This window comes from Corvus kubaryi, unplaced genomic scaffold (assembly GCF_017639235.1).
Source record: "Corvus kubaryi isolate FWS band 111438036 unplaced genomic scaffold, C.kubaryi_AGA036_p1.0 74, whole genome shotgun sequence".
In the NCBI taxonomy this organism is placed as follows: domain Eukaryota; kingdom Metazoa; phylum Chordata; class Aves; order Passeriformes; family Corvidae; genus Corvus; species Corvus kubaryi.
Window position 1 is genome coordinate 11,766,945 of NW_024582061.1, and position 14,477 is coordinate 11,781,421.

Consider the following 14,477-nt stretch of genomic DNA (forward strand, 5'->3'; position numbering starts at 1 on the left):
GTGACAACCATGACGTCTATATGGCAAGGGCAAGCAGAACACTTGACAACCATGAAGTTTGTATAGCCTGTGAATTGTTACAGTGGACATATTTTGGGACATCGGCAGCCTGTGAGAACTCTTTGCATATTTTCCTACTAGACCTGATCAAAAGAGCAGCCACCTTCATTTTGTTTATGAGAACCCTTTAGAAATTTCAGATACTGATCAAGTAATAAATACCCATCTCACTGATGACCATAACAAGGACTCTGCCATGCTTACACTAGACTCCTGTGAAAAAGGCGTGGGTTCCCCTTCAATCTATTCAGCTATGCAATGTCCTCAAACAGTGAAAGGGAAACCATAAAACTGAATGTGATGCACATCATCCCAAGAAATTCATGCCCTGTGAGTCCCTTGGCAAAATTCTCCCAGCTTCAGAAATGCTCTACTTTGCAAAAGAGCCTGAAGCAATTTAACATTGGATCTGCTTGGTTCTTCCTGGAACAATGTCAGATCTCTTGAGATGAGAACTTCCCATGACACACTCCAATTAGAGTCGGTGTCAGTAAATAGGCCTCTTGTAAAGACCATCCAACAGTCTTCCTGAGAACCTGTTCTTAGCTGCCGACAGAAAACTACAATAGATAACTACAAAACTCAGTTTAGAAATTTCTGGTGTTGCAAATTTATTTTCTACTGTTTAGAGATAAGGAGTTTCAACCAGTTATCAGTGTGATAACTAAATAAATTATAACCAAGAACTATGGTAACAGGTCAGCAGAGAACAGACATGGCAAAAATACTGTGTTTTCAGCTAAGAAGAATAGCTAAAAAAACAGATTTTGTATCTTGTTTGCATGACTGATTTACAAAAGTAAGAGTTGCAAGGTAAACAGGAATTACTTGAAGAAAAGGTAACTGTAGAGATTGAAAATTTCCGTGATCTCAAAGAAGCACTTTTACAGTCAAGTGTAGCAATTACTAACAGCCTTCTGTGGCAGCAGACTGAATTTCAAACAATGTTTTAGCCATCTATTTCAGGTCTATGATCTCAAATGCTTAAATACTGCTGTAGAACACTTTGCAGCACTAGTAAAGGCATCTACTAGTGAAGAGACAAATATAGTTATTCACTGTTTGGCCTATCACAAGCACCATTCAAAAGCTTCCCATAAATGTTACCATTTAGATGAAGTAATTGTATTTTTTTTTTGATTCAAGATTACCCACTATATAACATAATAACACATACTATTTTAAAATTGCCTTGTAGGCTAAAATGCTAGAGTGAGATACTCTCACCCTGACTGTGAAAAACACAGCTTGATGCACTCCTGCCATTTTCAGAAATCAGGCCACCAGGTCAGCCAACTATGGTTTACAGAGATTTAGCTGCTAGTCCCTAATTTTAAAAAACTTGATATAAATATTTTAAACACATATTCCATGAGCTATTACACTGAGTTCTCAGATGTTCTGCAAGGATTCATAAAGCAGCGCTTTCCAAGTTACCTCTCCTTGTTACAATAAATTATGTTGTCCATTCCTCTGTTTGATTGGCAGCCTTTAAATCTTTCTTCCCCATTGAGTTGGGCCATGTGAAGCAACTGCAAAGAAGATCTTGTTTTCAATTTTTCAGGGTCAGATTGTCTTTCAGTAACACGGATGTCATTCATGACACAATGAATGAGAGTCATACCCAGGCCACCAAAAGAAGGGATTTTAACTCTGAAAATAAAAAGAAAACATCAAAGGTAATAGTAAAAAACTCTGTTTAAGTCAAAAACAGGCAGGAAGGCAGGCAGGCAGAAGCAGAGACTTATGCAGAAAGATAGCATCAGGCACAAATCCCAATATGTTCTCTGCGTGACCAGTTTATCAGTGCTGCTATTTACAACACAATAATTCATAGCAAGACTAAAAACCCCCACAGCTATAAATATTCACCACAAACATAGAACATGCTCTACATACTCCAAATAAATTAATCTACCTGCTTGAGAACTATTTTCTGCAGTAACTGTAAGAGTATAAAGAAAGAAATAAAACATCCTTACTAGAAGCAAGACAAAACATAAGTATTAAAACTTGGAGTTCTTCTTTTCCTCTTAAACCAGTTTTGATTATGTGATGGGACTACAGTTTGTTTTCACCTAGGTTGGTGCTCAGATGAGCAAAGCTAAATATTTCCTTCTCTGAAGTAAGAGCCCTGAAACCATATTTTTCACCCAAGCATATTCATTGCAGTCAGAGATGAGATTTTAACATTATTTTATTTGAGGTTGTACTTTTCTGTGTCTTTTCCAGCTCTTTCTCTATTACCATTATAATTTCCTGAGTTTTAAGTGTCAATTATCATGATCAAAAGTTTGGAGAGAGAGGTTTAAGTCATGGCCACTCCGCCTTCCCATCTGGGTCAGCTACATATATGCAAAGAGCCATTAAAAAAGAGAGGGAGGAGAGGGAAAAGGAGGATGGAAGGCTTCACCACACTAAATGAAAAGCAAACAATATCAGCATCCTAAGGAGATGTACCACTCTGCTGGGAAAAACCAAGACAAAAGAATTATCTGACACAACAGTTCAAAGCATATTGCACCTGTCAAAACGTCTGTCATCTTCTATAGAAATGCACCATTCTAAAAGAAAAAAGGGAAACTCTAGCAAAGTCACTCAGAAACAACAGACCACTTTGTCTCCTTCCTTCCAGCCAACTCCTCCATCTGAAAGCCATTTAACTCAATGCTAAAGATTGCCTGGAAGGACCAGACAATAGGAAGGTCTCTTTCATTGTCAAGGACAGTTACACTTTGAAGATGATGCTCAAAAGGGGTTAAAATGGGTCAACAAGCAATTGTTTGGTCTATCCAAGGAAATGTGAACAGAACATTGTTAAAGTCACCCACACAAAAAAAATCTAAAAGAGCACATCTTTAGGCTGGGCAAGTATGGGGGGCACACACAAAATGCTGATGTAATGTCATAGTGAAATGGAGATAAAAAACTCCTACCAGTACAAATGGTAAAACTGAATTTCAGTAGATAGGTCAGTTCTTAGCAACATGCATCCAAAGCACAGTAAAAGCGAGAGACATACAAATTTACTAACAAAGGGAAAAACAACAGCAACTCTGACAGAATTAGATGTCATTTTTCCATAACTTCATTTGTTTGCTTCCAATTTTCACAAAATGCCCTTGGGAATCACTGTGAGTTGTACGGCTAGATGCAAATGGGTACATCTTAGGTACTGAAATGGAGTTACTCATTCGTATATAACAGCTGTTTTAAAGGAAAAAAAGTGGAAAATACTTTTGCTTTCGTGCAGATTATCTAAATCAATACTTGTACAGCCTACTGAAACCTCTTTGAGTGTGCATGTTCTCTTCATGCTTACACGAATCACAGAAGTTGCCATTTTATAAAAGCTTCTAGACTTAATTTACACAAATCTAATTCCTAAGGTAAATCTTCCATGAAATAGAGGATCCATCTAAAGCCATTTATTTATCCAAATCCAATCCTTATTTTTATTATTAAAAGTCTAGTTTCTCTTCTAGTCAAATTCTGGCTTGTTTTTGACTCTTAAATGCAGCATTGTATAGGAATATAGGCACCAAGTCTGAAAAAGCACCAGTTCAGCAGCACTAGCCATGAAGTGTATTCATTTGCATCTGCATTTGTAGCAAAGGGACATTCCATTATAAGCAGCTTCACACAGGAAAAATGTCTAAAAGTTCAGTTCTGTTGAAGGTAGCAGCAAAACTTCCAACAATTCCACAGCAGGCAAGGAGTCAGTTCTGTTTTCACAAGCTTGTACCTCTGAAGTAGGTCAGTGATCACAGAATCAGAGAATAGCATGAGTCCCAAGGGACCCACAAGGATCATGGAGTCTGGCTCCTGGCCCTGTACAGAAGCATGCCCAAGAATTCACACCATGTGCCTGGAAGTGTTGTCCAAGTGCTCCTTGAACTCTGTCAGGCTTGTTGCTGTGCCCACATCTCTGGAGAACCCGTTCCACTGTCCAGCCACCCTCTGGGTGAAGAACCTTTTCCTAATATCCAAACCTCCCCTGGCACAGCTTCACGGAGTCCCCTCAGGTCCTGCCACTGGTCACCAGAGACAAGAGATCAGAGCCTGCCTCTCCTCTTCCCCTCATGAGGAAGCAGAAGATTGCAATGAGGTCTCCCCTCAGCCTCCTCTTCACCAGACTGAACAGACCAAAGGACCTCAGCTGCTCTTCATCTGGTTTCCCCTCTAGACACTTCACCATCTCCATGGCCCCACTTTGGACACCCTCTAAGAGCTTTAGATCTCCATTATATGGTGGCACTCAAAACTGCCCCCAGGACACAAGGTGAGGCCACCCCAGTGCAGAGCAGAGTGGGACAATCCCCTCCCTCAATCAGCTGGGGATGCTGTGCCTGATGCACCCCAGGACCATTTCTTCAAGACTGAGAAATAATGGACATAACACTATTTACCATTATTATCCCTCCCATTAAAAAAGCAACTTCAATCACCTATAACTTCTATAATGTTTTTTCCCTTGTAGAGCCAGATATTCCTAAAATGCTAATCAAAGGTCAATGTTTTCAAGAGTTTGCAAAGTCATTTTTTGGTATAAAATATATTTCAGCTGTCTTTTTGACAAAGAATTTCATCTCAAGTAATGCTGGAAATTGTCTTATAACAAGACCTGATCAGTTTTTAGAGATATGGTGAAATCCCTTTTTTATCTGCTTGTTTTCTTTACTTCACATCCATATACTGGCTTCCAACAGAAAAAAATTAAATATTCAAAAATATTGATGTCTTAGAGTTCAAGCAGCACCACACATGTCTATGAATGTAAAGTGACTTGAAAGCCTTGTAGACTTATCCTTGGTACTTCACACCCTTTGTCTCTGAATTCCAAACTTGTTTTTTCAGAAGCCTTTTATAGCCTTATGGAAGTGATTACTCAGTACTAAAATTAATGGGAGTCACAGTAGTGCTATCAGGGCCTCTTTCAAAATTAACTATTTTCAAGATTTTTACACTTGCTGCAAACCTGTCTCAAACTAAACCACTCAAAACAGTGATGAAAATGATCATTACACAATCAGTTGCACCTGCTGTGCAATTTAGATTTATATGGCTAAATCAGCTTCACAAGAAGTGCCTGACAGGGGTCAGAGTACAAAACTCCCCCTACCAGCAGTGTGGGACAACTGAGGTTAGAGCGTTATTGTGGTTTTCCTCCTCCTTCCTGCATTTTCTCTCATATTCTTCCACTAACCTCCACAACACAGTGTTCCCCACTCACTGCAATTGCTTCAGGTGACTTCTCCCCCTCTACAGCTCATGAGTCACAGAAGACCATGTCCCAGAGAATAAGAGAATCGTTGTCCCCTTGGTGGGTTTTTATGCTGGGGATGAGAACAGGCTGCTGCACCAGAAGCAAAAGAGAAAGAAAACAATGTTTGAGATCACGAAATGGGGATGCCCCACATGCAGTTGTCCTCTCGGGATATGTGAAACCTCTGTGTGCTCAGGGTCAGTGACAGCTCAGGAGAATGAAATGCTAAACTCTTAACAGAGAGCTACAGTACACGTGGGAAAATCCTGCCTGCATGATCTAAGACTGAAACTAAACTCATATTCCGTATAAGATTCCAACTATAAATACAGACAAAATTTTTTTCCCTTTTTCTACTTATTATCATGATCATGCACATTTTTCTCACTGTAGAGAAAGAAAAACATCCTGCCTGTATCTATTTCTATTGGAGGAGATTGGCAAATAATACCTGCCGAAATTTTCCAAAATGCTTTATCCTAACGTTGACACCTGGCAAAAGAAAAATCAGCTTTAATATTAGCTTGGCTAAGTGGTGCAAATGAAAAAAAATTGTGATGATGAATGTGGATAGATGTCACTAATAGCACCATAAATTGAATAAACTCAAAATTCGGTATCAAGTACAAAGACTTTTCATGACAGATGTGGGTTTGAGTTTGGTATGCTTTTTTCTAATTAGAATATAATTAGGATTTATATTTCCCTGTAGATAACACAAAAATGCTGGGTCAATTTTTCTGCTGGTGTGCCTCTGTGAAAGGCAGCTGACAAGCAGCAAATTTGTCTTTTTTTCTTGGCTACAATCATGTGTTTATCATGTGTGTCTGTACAGTGTTAAGGCAGACATATCCTCCAATAGTGACCATTCTCCTGTATTCATGTATGAACATGTGACCAAGAGCAAGATTTAATCACAGATCATTACCCCTCTTTATAGAAAGACCAATCCTTACATCAGGGGAAGGAGAAAACCATGTGTGACTTGAAAAGCAATTATAATTCATGAATAATGACTAGCTGTGGATCAGAAGGAACAGTTCACAAAAAACACAGGTGTAAGTTTTCTGAAACAAAGTTTTTGCAGGTAGTAAATATATTCAAAAATCCAAAGTCTTCTAATTAATGACTAAAGACCTAAAGTGCTATGTCTATCTGATAATGCAATTGCAATGAATCATTTAGCCAACTAGAGCATTTCAGATACACTTCTGAAGGTGACAAATAAAAAAAAATTCCCCTTTGGATAGTTTTTTCAGTGTTTTCATAAGATATCAGGGGTTTTCCTCACTAAAAAAGCCTGCTTCATCTGATCTCAGGAGTGTACCTGACTGGCACAATGCAATTCGATTCTGTCACTAGAAGAACAAATACAACTTTGTTCTCCTTTCATGTGTCACCATAAATTTGATTAGATAAATTAATATTTCAGGATTTTTTAGGATTTTTTTGTTTCTGTCTACCAAAGAAAACAAAGAATCACACACAGGATCCTCCTTGTCTTTCCAAATAATTCCCCCCCAAGTCTAGGTCCAAAAGGCAGCAGGGCCAGGTGCACACATCAAAGTCCTGCCAGCCAAGCCCCGGCAGCAGGGGCATGAAAAGCACACAGCCAAGAGCAGATGCAGAACACCAGCCAAGCTCCTGGCTGAGTTTCACGTAGCTCCTGTTCTGCTGCCAGAGAGCTCTGGCCACCTGCCTGGCCAGCTCAGGACAAGCCAGCCCCACACCACTGGAGCCCCAGCAGCTTCAGCAGCACCTCCTCGGGGCTCTGCTGGCGAGCGATGCATTCACACTGAGAGTAAATAAATGTGAACTTAGAAAAGAATACCTGTTAGCCATGTAACTGAGCAAGGAGGCAGCAGAAGCTTAAGGTACCTTGGGGATTAATGACTGTGCACAGAGACCCACATGTTTGAGCCAGGATAGCCACCTCAAGTACCAATGAAACAGCTTCAGCATGGGCTACCTGCCCAAACACTTACTGGGACCCATTTTACAGCACATTTCTGAAGCTGACTACATTAAAGCAAGCTCATACTCACCCATCCTCTGTGCCTGCAGGTGAATTGTAGTTAAATTTCTTCCTCTTGAGAGCAGAGACCTCAGCAAGTCACAGCTCCTGCTTCTGCATGGGAAAAGCAGAGACACAGCAGATCAACACTCCCACCCAATACAGTGTCACCTGTGAACTAAGGGTACATTTGATCCCCTCAACCAGATTGCTGATAAAGACATTAAACAGAGCTGACCCTAGTTCCTAGTGGGAACACCACTACTCACCAGCCACCAGCTGGATGTAACTCCAGCCACCACCTCTCTCCGGGCCTGGCCATACCAACAGTTTTCTACACATTAAACACTGCACCCATCCGAGCCACGAGCACCCAGTTTCTTCAGGATCATGCAATGGGAAATAGTGTCAAGGTGGACTAAAGTCCAGGCCAATAACATGCACAGCTTTTCCCTATCCACTAAGCAGGTCACCTGCCATAGAAGGAGATGAGGTTGGTGAAGCAAGACCTGCCTTTCACAAACCCATGCTGGCTGGCCCGACCCTCTGGTTGTCCTGTACATGCTGTTTAATGGCACTCAAAATTATGCGCTCCAGGACATTCCCTGGCACTGAGCTCAGGCTGACAGGCGTGTAGTTCCCCAGGTTTCCTTCCAGCTTTTCTTGTAGATTGGCATCACATCAGCTAATCTCCAATCATCTGCGACCTCCCCAGTTAGTCAGGACTGCTGGCAAATGATGGAAAGTAGCTTGGCGATCTCTTCTCTGAGTAATACTCTAGGGTGGCGTCCATCTGGCCCTATAGGACTGTGTCTGTCTAAGTGGTTTAGCAGGTCGCTGACCATTTCTCCTTCCTAGAATCATAGACTATGCTGAATTGGAAGGGAGCCACAATCATTGAGTCCAACTCCTGGCCCTACACAGGGCACCCCAAGAACAACATCATGTCTCAGAGTGTTGTCCAAACACTCCTTGAACTCTGTCAGGCTGGTGCTGTGACCACTGCCCAGGGGAGCCTGTTCCAGTGCCCAAACACCCTCTGGGTAAAGAAACTTCCTGATATCCAAACTAAACCTCCCCTGATGAAACTTCAGGCTGTTTCCTTGAGTCCTGTCACTGATCACAAGAGTGAAGAAATTGGTACCTGCCCCTCCTCTTCCCCTCACAAGGAAGCTGTAGGCCTCAATGAGGCCTCCCCTCAGTCTCCTCTTCTCCAGGCTGAACAAACCAAGTGTCTTCAGCCACTCCTCGTACAGCGTCCCCTCCAGACCCTTCACTGTCCTCACGGCCCTCCTTTGGACACTCTCTAATGCTTAATGTCTTTTTTAAATTGTGGTGCCCAAAACCGCACACAACGCTCAAGGCAGGACAACACCAGTGCGAGCAGAGCAGGACGATCACCTCCTTTGACCGATTGGTGATGGATTATGAGGGTTTCATTCTGCTCCCTGTCTCTGTCTTTTAGTTCAGGGGGCTTGGTATCTAGAGAACAGCTCATCTTACTACTGAAGACTGAGGCAAAGAAAGCACTAAGTACCTCCAGTTTCCCCATCCTTCACTGTATCTTCTTCCTCACCTACTTGTCTTCCAGCATGTGGGGACAGACTGCTCCTATAGCTTTAAGTTCTCCTTCTTGGAGAATGTCCATTCTTCCTGGACTCCTTTGCCCTTCAGGATTGCCTCCCAATGGACTCTGCCAAAGATGCTCCTAAACAGGCCACAGTCTGCCCTGTGGAAGTCCAAGATACCTATGCTGTTAATGTCAGCTGTAAAGAAATGAACTCAGATCTAAGTACACTGAAATGCCACTGGGAGTATTAGAAGCTTGATTTATCAAGCCCCAAGGGAGTTTCATTCTCTACTATGATTGTAGTAGTAAACTTTGGTTTAGACCCTCCATGCAGCACCACAAAGAAGCAATTCCGACAGTAGATCTAACATTTATTCCTAACATAGTGAAAAAACAACCTAAAATGTCTCTTTTATCTCTAAGCTGAAATGAGATAACTAAATAAAACCCCACAGTAGAAAGAGTTTTTTTAATACAGATAGTACCCAACAGCTTTGGTGCCACAGAGAAAATGAATGCAGAGAAATGTGGGGTTTGACATTTTTCCCCAGAGCCCAATTAAAATAAGCAAAGTAAAATGCACAGAAATAAAATATGTCTAGCAAATATGTTTCTCCTAGCTTGATTTGCTACACACTACTGCACCACTGAAATGGGAATATTAGCAACAAATTATACTTCATATTAAGGACAGATGAAACGTATTGTTAATATGTGCTATGTAAGGCATAATGAATCACAGACAGTCTCCAATTAGAGTTTTTTCCAGAATAAATAGTCATTATGGTCTAGATTAATAGATATTACAGCCAGAGGGGACTACTGTGATCATCTTTGACCATTGTTATCATTGCTTTTCAGTGCATAAATCAATTGTTAAAACCTTACTTTAGACATAATTTAATTATGAGTTATGCAACAAAACACAAAGGAGCTTCACTGAAATAGTCTATAATTAAGTTCAATGAATTGCTTGCCTCCCCTTCATTCCATCATTATTAAGATTTGTTCTTCCTGTAGTTCATGAAATTTAGTAGCATTTACAGCACTGAAGTTCCAAGTGGTACAGTTATTCAAGAAAAAGCAACATTTATGTAAGGAATTAGGAATGCCTGCTCAGGAAAGAAGGGTTCACATGTTAAAATAAATTTTAAAAAAAAGGCAAAGCGGCACGCGATATACCAGATTCCTATTGTGAGGCACAAATTCTTCACAACACTGGGAGACATTGCAGAACAAAAATACTATTAGAACTGTTTCAAAGGGAACATTTTTGGCTAGGATAGAGACTTTTGACATTATTTATTAGGTTCAAAAATGCTTAACAAAGGCCTAACAATAGTCCTGTGGAAACCACTACATCTGAGGCACTTTCTGTTGTTATGTGCAGGCATTGATTTGAAGATGGCCAGCATTAGTAGAACAATTCCCTCACAGCAGTCAATGCAAGTGAGCATTCATACACACCCAAGCAAAAGCCTGTGAACAAACCATATGGAAACAAGAAAAAAAGTAAACATTTATTAACCTCTTTGTGGGGAGATGGGTGGAAGAACAGGCAAGCAGCGAAGGAGACGGTCATGCCAAATTTCTGCTAAAGAAGGTGTTTGCCCTGAGCATTTTTTTTTTGTGGAATATGAAAAAGGCTGGAGAATGTCTTCAGTGCCATGGAAACTGGGTCTTCTGGGGCTGCCAGCAGTGCCACCACCCTTGGCCACCCAGACACACAGACTGTATGACGCTCAGGTTGGCGGGTTCGGATGTTGCTCCTGCCCCCTTCCTCACCTGTGGCTGCGAGGACACTGGCAGTCGTGGAAAAGGCTAAGCAAATTTATGGGAAAATAAACATAACTGAGGATTTAGCTCAGCAACTATGACATACAGACACACACAAAGAAACAAAGACTTATTATTCTCACTGCAGGGATACAGAAATACATAAAAGCTGTGCAACTGCTGCGCGCAGAAGGTTTGTGAGTGGTGGAGGCTGATGAAATGGTGCCTGTAGACCACCTGACACAAGGAAGACCATCTTCCTACCATAGTTGAGCCAGAAAGTCACCTCCATCCTCACCTGAAGGTGGATACACTGAGACAGTGACCAAAACCTCATTTGATTTGTAAGATCACCAGTACCTGAACATCTTATGCCACTGAAAAGCCAGAATAATGTCTCACAATTAAACTTGAGGGTTACAGCTCAGTTCCTCTTCTTTTGCATTAACCTCAATATAAGCTTCCTTATGATAGAAATTTTCATTTTCCAGTGTAATCAGTATTTAAATTGATGTTGGAGGAAAGGGAGAGGAGCTCCATGCTTTGGAAAATGCACTCTAAAGATAGGTCTTTCATTTGCATTTAAAATGTGATGAATCTGGTTACTGGTTTCTGAAATATGCTACAGAATATTAGCTGATATAAAGAAATCTCAAACAGGCTTGGTTTGGTGCTGCTGAAGATGAGATTGAAAAAGCAAATGAGTCCATTCAAGGAAGGAGGAGGGAGCTAACACAGAACCAGTATGTCCTTGGCCCAGCAGATGCTCTCTCACAGCTGATTAACCTGGACAATGCCCTGCCACAGCCCCAGGAGCAGCTCACCTCTGCTCTCACCAAGCCACAGCCTCCTGAATCTTTGCTGTTGCACCAAATGCAGCAGCATTTTCATCCAGTGGCTGTGTTGGCCCACAGGGTATAAGGAAATTTGGGTCCTTCTTTGTCCTCCACATGGTAGGGAACCCCATCCCCCGGATTGGGGTGTCTTGGAAATGCCACGATACCACAAGCCATTTGCCATCTCCTCTAAAACAGACTGAAATAGATGGAGAAAAAAAACCCAAACATTATACAGCAGAGCAACAACCACCAAGCTAAAGTTAGTAACCCACCACTTATCTTTCCTTTTACATGAAAACACTGCCTTTCCTGGATTTACAAAGATCCTGAACTTCTAAATGCCAAGGGGTGACAGGAGGCAGAAATGCTGCCTGCTTCAATCCAGCAGCTCAGAATGTTTAAGATTAGCCCATATATCCACACAGCTATCCTTACTTAATAATCAGGTTGTACGCAGAAACCCTGAAGACCCAGACAGAATCATAGATTACATATGTTCTTCATTTAATTTGTCTTCTCCTCATTTAGACCATTTGCTGCCAACAGTTTAACTCCCCACCCAGTCTGTCACTTTTTCTATTTGCTTTTAATTTTGGATGAGTTCAGTGTTTCAAGCCTGATCAAAACAGGGGGTTTGTGTGGCTTACTTCAACTCATTTCTGAAAATGTGAAGATTTCTAGCAGTGAACACTCCTGTCTCCTGTGCACTAGACCTTGACAAGCAATGGCTGAATATTTTCCCACACCACCTCAAGCCTGACTGGGAGGGACTGGGAGGACAGTTTATTATGTTAAACATACATACATTATATTACTAGGGGGGTAGGCTACGAACAGGGCTTTAACAAAAGGGCATAGCAAACATGCAATTTATATTAATCACTGTGTGCACTTAGAACTGCAGAAAAGTTCCTGAGTGCATTCAACAGTTCCATATTTTCTGGGCATATCTCACCGCATTGCCTTCAAATACAATGAAGAATGTGCTTAAGGATTCCCATTCCTGTAGTAAGTCATCTCTTAATTAGGAAAGTATCGCCTCTGAAGGCAGTTCGAACACATGCTTTTAAGCCTGACTTCATTTAAAGTCAAGGCCAAGATTAGATTTAAAATATCTTTTTTTTTGAATGATAGCTTATTTGAGCAGACCACCTGAACATATTAGTGTGATTATTATGTTACAATGCATGTAAGAATAGTAATTTGTATTGAATTACAATATTGTAATTATAGAATCATAAAATATCCAGAGTTGGAAGGAACTCACAAGGATCATTGAAGCCCACCTCCTGGCACAGGACAACCCCAGAAATCACTCCATGCTGGATGTGATAAATATGCTATTACATTATATTAAAATACAATAAAATATACCACTATATATTACATTAAAATATGTATAAAATAATAATTTGTATTAAATTTGTTTAAATAATTGGAATTAAACTATTAAAATGCTGTTTTGGTGATTTTAATTATAACAAGAGGCAATATACTATGTTTTTTTAGCTTAAGGAAAATTTTAAAGTTTTTAACATTTTCATAAATTGTTTATTGCTTGTACAAATTAGTTTCTAGCCTTACTGAAGATAATGATAACTTTAAAAAATAATTTTAAAAGAGATGTTATTTATTTTAGATACTCTAGGTGGCTTTGGCCTCATGGTATATGTAAAGAAAATTGAAACCAGTAAACATTTATTATAAAAACAATAATCTAAATGTAGAGATACCAGAATTTAGAAATCAGTAGGATGGTGGATCCAAAGAATCAGACTTTTGGTCAGAGATTGAAGCCCTCAGCTTATGTGCAATTCAAGAGGAATTCATGGTTAAGAGCATTTCCCAAGAGCTTCCACAAGATCATAGTAGAAGCTTTAAGGAAAAAACCAGTAATAACAGATCTTAAACGGAACTTCTTATCCACACATCTCTTGAGAGGAACATATACAATTGATTTGACATTAAAATTACGCCATTAGCTGCTCCATCACTCATTGATTTCAGTCAGGTTTAAAATACTGTTCTGGTGATGTCAAACCAAAAAGAAAATGAAATGCCATAGCCCAAGACATGCACAAACAGCAAAATGGTAACACTCAGGACGTTTTGAAGCATATTAAGGGTTAGGAGAAGGCCAGGAGCTCTCTTAAGTCTGTTATTTGAGGATTGCTGTGGAAATGTATGTTCAAACCCCAGTTGTGCCAGCAAGCACCTGGGAAGTGGTCAGCAAAACAAATGTGACAGCCCTATTCTTGTCCCAAAATGAAGCAGTATGTAAAGAGTGAAAATAACCATCTATGCTTGATTAATTAGGTTTGTAAGTATTCTTCAAGAACTAAACAATATTTCTAAAGATTTCAATAGTTCAAAGATTGCCCTATGGCCGCCTGGCCAATACATCTTCCAGCACACACAGTTTACAAGCATTTTTCTTCCCAATATGTTGTCTTCGTTTGGTGTGACATTGTTTGAGCACAGGTCTGTTTGGGTCAGCGTGGTTTTCTTCGCATCACAGCAGTGGTGCTGAGGACAGCACTCAGACCATACATCTTCCATGTCATTTCAGTCAAAGGCACATGATGCTTCCCGGTGCCCAATCAGGAAGGGTCCGGCGCTGGAACAGGGGGGCATATTGGCAAACTCAGCTTTCTTAATGACAGCCATTGTTGCAGACAAACAAAAGCACGGTTCTGAATATTAGCGTGCAGCCGTGTGTTAAGGTCATCTGTGTGGCACATCCATCATCTCCCAAATCAGGGGCCAAAATGCTTTAAAAAAATCTGTCCAAACATGGTATTTTCAGAATATGCCTCAAAGCTGGCAACCGATACAAGTGCAGTGACCACTTTGAACAGTCCTTCTCCTCCTCAGCAATTCTACATAGGGGCAGTGGAGAAAGAACACAAGATAACAGATATAGTCTTCCTAACTGCTAGTAGGGGGGCTACT

The 14,477-nt window shown here is 40.6% G+C and overlaps 1 long non-coding RNA gene across 1 annotated transcript in view; it reads right to left on the reverse strand.

Annotated features, from left to right (window-relative positions):
- Positions 1 to 1,503: 1,503 nt before the first annotated feature.
- LOC121675623 overlaps positions 1,504 to 14,477 on the reverse strand; it is a 28,591-nt gene continuing 15,617 nt past the window's right edge. The window contains exons 4-5 of the long non-coding RNA XR_006020140.1: positions 7,372 to 7,454; positions 1,504 to 1,713 (exon numbers count right to left, since the gene is read on the reverse strand). This is a non-coding gene — a long non-coding RNA (uncharacterized LOC121675623). The remainder of the gene's footprint in view (positions 1,714 to 7,371; positions 7,455 to 14,477) is intronic.